Source organism: Myotis davidii, unplaced genomic scaffold, assembly GCF_000327345.1.
Source record: "Myotis davidii unplaced genomic scaffold, ASM32734v1 scaffold277, whole genome shotgun sequence".
NCBI classification, from domain to species: domain Eukaryota; kingdom Metazoa; phylum Chordata; class Mammalia; order Chiroptera; family Vespertilionidae; genus Myotis; species Myotis davidii.
In genome coordinates, this window is record NW_006289214.1 from 754298 (window position 1) to 760226 (window position 5929).

Below are 5929 nucleotides of genomic sequence, written 5' to 3' on the forward strand. Positions count from 1 at the left end.
CCTTTTCCCTATTGAGAATAAAAATAGTAACAAATTTCTTGCCATAAGGAAGAAACTAATTCTTAATGTCCAAAATATAAATATTTAAACATGCAGCTTAATCACCTTAAAGACAGAAAGAATGTGGCAGACACAGTTGGCATTCATTACTACTTCAGAGTGAACATATTGCTTCATAGAATGAATACAAATGCATATATTTAAAGGAAATATGTAAAAGACCACAAAACTAAGTTGACATTGTGTATTATTGAATTTTGAAGAATTATGCTTTGTCCTTTATTTTCCATTTTGTAAACACAGACAGTAGAAACGTCTAAAATTCAATTTGGACTTGTGTTTAAATATAAAAACAAGACCCTGCTGGTGTTGCTCAATGGTTGACTGTTGACATATGAACCAGGAAGTCATGGTTTGATTCCAGTCAGGGCACATAGCTGGGGTGCAGGCTCCATCTCCAGTGTGTGTGTGTCGGGCAGGGGGAGGAGGGGTGGGCATGCATGAAACAACACATCAATTATTCTCTCTCATCTTTGATGTCTCTCTCTCTCTTTCTCTCTCTCTCTCTCTCTCTCTCTCTCTCTCTCCTCTGAAATCAATAAAAATATATTTAAAAAATATAAAAAACAAGACTAATGTATATTTCTTGATAAAAACCCCTCTCTACTACAGGTTGGTTAACTCCAGAGTTATGATTCCTAAGGAGCCATGCCCACCAAGGGTACCTTCCAGGGAGTTATATTAAAGATAGGCTCCAGACATGGCAAATGTTTGACAAAAATATTTTCCCATGCCCAGTCCGTTCTTTGAAATACTGGAAGTCTTCTGACCAGCTTTCAGGACATTTTACTCCACCTGTCAGCTGAAGTCAGTTTGCATATGAGAAACACACTGGCATCTGTTTCTGATACCTGTTCTCCCAGCTCATTCAGGGCAATCACTTGGCTTCACTCCAATTTATTGTTTTGGAAATGAGAATAACTATACTGCCATTTGTGGAATTGTGTTCTGCAGACCTTTTGAAAAAGAATCTCTAAGGGTACCGGGCAAAAGGCATATTCCTGACCTCCACCACACCCTATCACATCAGAATATAAATTGTAGATGTCAAACTGATAATATTTTTATTATAATTTTTATTCAGGAAAAAAATAATGCCCAGAAAAGTTACTCTGGAATCAGCATCAGGATGTCCTTACTACCAGGATTCAGTCTCTGCCATGTATGTGCCATGCATGTGACCCCTAGCTCAGCTGCCAATTCAGAAGAAAGGCAATCTGCCTCAGAAGACCTGGACTCCCAAAATGGAGTTGTTATTGTTGGTTTCAAAAGACATTCTTTCTCAGAGAGTCCAAATGCTAGAATATTCCAGTGATGAAGGTACAACTTATGAAGGTCTGGGTAAGCTCCTTAGGGAAGAAGTACCACAGGTTTCAGCTATTTTTATCGAAGTACTCCCAGAATATGGCAGAGCCACAGAGAGTGTGTCCTTGTTAGCACGTGTGTGCCTAAGGTTATTCAACACAAAGTTCCTTTTGGGCAGATGAGCAAAGGTGTCGTTGGTCTTTGGCTGGGCAGCCAGCACCTGCTCACATTCACCCCCCTATTCCTCAGGAGTAGGGGCAGCCTCTGCTTCTCTTTCCTCTTTCTACTTAGCCTGGGTTTCTGCTCCTCCTAACCAAAACTTTTCTCTTGCCCTGTGGTGTGCGTCCATGTAGTTTTCTTTTTAGGATGGCTGTCTGCAAGCTTTTCAGCATAAAACTGGGCCATCTTCTCACAGAGTTCCACCTTCCCCAAGATAGATGGGAAGTGGTACTTTTAATTGAGGAACCAGCAATTGTGAGGAACCAGAAATTGGTATTGGCTAAGGCCTGGTAGTTAGAAGGCTCTTGGACTTGTTTATAGAGACACAACAGGGTGCAGACAACTGTGATATCTGCGAGTGTCACACATTTGCCCACTATAAAAGTCTTCATTTTCAAGTGAATATCCAGCAGTCCCAGAATTCAACTCACCTCCTTCACATTCTCTGTGGCCTGCTTCTGATGCAGGATGCCCAAGGTGAGGAACGTTATCAGCAGAGGTCACCCATTCACCTCAGGGGCTGCTAACTCTGAGGTACTTCCCAGAAGCTTCTTATTGCTCACACAATATGCAACAGTACTGCTCACAAACACAGAATCCATGGTCACACTAAAATTCTGGAAATTTGTTGACAGGAAATTTATGGGGAAATTCAGGTGTTTGGCCAAATTGGAAGTAAGGTGGGGCAGGGAGCACGCCAACCAGAGCCCCACTGTACTAAGCAACAATGAGGTCCTCTAGTCCCTCCAGTTTTTCGGACATGTTTTCAAGGTCCCAGCCACCATGGTGATTTCACAGAGGAAGGAGCCACTGATTCTTCTTTAACAGCTTTAGCACTTATCCTTACATCTCCACTCCAACCATTAACGTCATTCCCTAGTTGCCTCATCACAGCACCATTGTAAATGATTCCTAACTTATCACCATCTGGCCCATCCTCAATCCTGTCTTATGTGAAGCCAGAATGCTCTTTCTAAAATGCATATCTAATTATAGCACACACTGACTCCTAAAATACTTCCATGTTTCTATATCACCTAATGAATACTATCTATAATCATTTTCATTAATATAGAATTCCATTATCTTACCCTTACCTGTTACTGAAAATGATTGCTGACAGATTTTCTGCCTTTACCTTCTCTTCCACCAGACATTTTATTTATAGTTTTCCAAATAATAGTAGAATTTCCTCTGTACATTGGCATATATTCTTTCATTTTGAAAAGCTCTTCCACCTACTTGATGACCTGGAACATGCTAACTCAACTCCAACTCCAGTATATTGTTTGTATGAAATGTCTCTGCTTTCCTAGTTTTGGTTGTTATTTTCTCCTTGTGTTCCCACTATGTTTTACATGATGTTATCATTCTCACTCGTTACACTGTTCTGAAGTATTCCTTTCTAGAGAACCATCATTTATTTCAAGTTTTTCTATTGTTAACTCCTAAAAAATTCTAAACAGCCCTATTTTTAATCACTTGACTCCTCACTCCCTAATTCATAGAAAATCAGATGATAGATGAGCACCAAGTCCAAGGTTACCTGTTCAATAGACTGAACATAACACCAGGTGACTAGGTGACTATATTTTATTTTTCAGGAATTTGAGTAGGACAATATGGAGGCAATAAGGTAATTTTTAGCAGAGACTAAAGCTGAAAATGTCTGTTCAAGGAAATCCTAAGGTAGTTTATGACAGACAAGGAAGAGTTAAGTTCATAAATGTTCATGGCATGCCAATCTTCTGAGGAAGCAAAAGTTACAAGTAAATATTTATGGCAAATTAAGTATCTATGCACAGTGGAGAATAACACAAAATAAACTTGCAGCAAAAAGGGAAAATAACAGAAATTTATAAAGGTCATTGGTCATATTATAATAGAGCACATAATCATCAATGATTCTGTCTAATCTCCTATAGCTAATATGCTCAGTACTGTCTTAGATCCCCAAAGAAACTTAGGTTTCTAAATTTTCTCAATGGTCTGCAATATTATGATTTCTATCTGCTTATGGCCTAGTTATGCAGTTTTTTTCTTTGGTTGAACAGTTACTCTTAAAACATGTTCTTTATTACTAAAAGTAATTTGAATGACTCTTCCTTTTAACCACCAGAGCCTAATAGAACATTTTTTTTTACCATAATGTAAATTTCAGACAGGCCGATATTATCTCATCTTTCTCATTATATAAATACTAGGGGCCCGATGTACGAAGATTTGTGCAAGAATGGACCTTCCTTCCCCTAGCTGTCGGCACTGCCTTCTCTCTGGCCCGGAGCTGCCTTTCTGCCTTCCCATAATGCCCAGAGGCCCGGAGCGGTTGGGGCAGGGTGGGATGCTTGTGTCATCACCATGGTGACTATGCAAGTGCCCCACCCTGCCCCCAAACACTTGGCGCCTGTGTATGCAAATTAACCTGCCATCGTTGTTGGATTAATTTGCATACTCACTCCTGATTTGATGGTGGCTGTTGTGAAGGCACAGTCAATTTGCATCTTTCTCTTTTATTAGTGTAGATAGTAAGCAATTTTCCTTCCTTCAGTGCTAAATACCATTAACACACCCAGTCTGTCCCCAGAATATTTTGCTTATCTGAGAAGTTGCCAATTTAATGCAACCAAGACAATTGTAGTTTACAGTCTCTTAAAGTACTTATCATGAGGAAGTGAGGAGAGGGTAGCTGGTCAAGCTAAATTCTATGTTAAAAAGATTAGAAGCACAAAATTCCTGATTCATATATGAACAAACAATTAAGGCTGCATTATATCCCACAGTAACCAGCTGGTTATTGGGTTAAGAGAATAATATAAATCTAGAACATCTAGAATGGATACTGAAATGAATACTCTCACTGGGCCAATTTGTAAAACTATCCACTTCCTCCAAACTACCCACTTAGGGCTCCCATATTGCCCTGAAAGTCTGAATTTTGATTTGTTCAAGTGACTCCCTTTTATTGTATATAAATTCTCAGTTAATCCCACATACCCCAATATTCCCCAGTCTCTTGCCAGGTCTGGAAGCTTATCATTTTGCACTCTCACAACACAAAAGTTCTCATATAGTAAAAGAGCTCATTCATCATTCTAAGATCTTCTTCTCTTAGTATTTTAAGTGTTCCTCTATATCACCCTTTACCCAGGAGCAAAGCTACTTTGAGTAACCCAAAGATTATTTATTCTTTTATGGGTGATAAAAGTATCTTTAAAGTATCTCTTTTTATAGAGTCCTCGATGAAGCAGAAAAAAAACCAAAACAAAGCACCAAACATATACAAAATTAAATAATTTTTGGCAGAGTGTGCTAAAGCTTCAATAAACAACTTATTTGATGGATCATTATTATACTAAAAACAATCAGTTGAGACTATGGTTAACTTTTTGAAATAGTACTGATAATAAGGCTAAAACCAAATTATTTGGTCATCACAGCAGAAACAATGTAGGAACATTAATAGTCCCAGAGTTGAGACCCATTTTCATTAAACTCAACCCTTAATAATATGGCTTCACTGTTCTTTCCATTTTAGAAAGAAGGCACAAATACCTTTGTTAGGCAGGATTTATTTACACACCTAATATGTCATGGAAATCTTGACGCATTAAGTCTTACTTCCACAAAATTACACCAATTTATTTATTTTTTTGGAGCAAGTTTAGGCAATTTTATTTATTTATTTATTTTTATTTATTTATTTGTCTTTTTTGTTGTTGTTGTGTTTTTTTTTATTGCTTAAAGTATTACAAAGTATATTATATATGTCTCCTAAGTTTAGGCAATTTTTAAAAGCAAATGTATAATAGTTATAATTAATACATTTTAAATTTATAAATTTTATAAAAGAGTAGGAAAAGATTGATAAGTATACAACAAATATTAAAAACTTAAAAATTCTTAATTAGTTTAAAAACTACTAGCTCTTCTTACTAAAATATGAGTTGCTCAATATTCTTGTAGATAAAATAAGTTGACATGATAAGGTAAATAGAGAAAAAAACCCACAGGATGATATCAGAGAATAATAGGAGAACTAATTTTGCAGTTTATCAAGTTATAATGACTACTATGAACCCTTTAAAGAATCATAGAAACCTAAATATATTCATACTACTTTTTATTATACAAGGATTACTAACTAGTCTGTAGATCCCTTAATTGGTTTTCCATTTTGAATAATTATTAGTGTTATACTTCATCTGTACCTGAACTTAATGGTGAAAAATATGAATTTCAGTTATCCGCAAAACAATCTTTTAGTATGTCTATAACTACATCAAATGGACAGTCTTAAAAAGTCTTCTTTCTGTATATGGTTGTGGTATCATAGGAAGATATTTGG

General features: G+C 36.8%; 1 pseudogene; it reads right to left on the reverse strand.

Moving 5' to 3' along the window:
- Nucleotides 1–1325: 1325 nt before the first annotated feature.
- LOC102757795 lies at nt 1326–2075 on the reverse strand (annotated as a pseudogene).
- Between the last annotated feature and the right edge of the window lie 3854 nt (nt 2076–5929).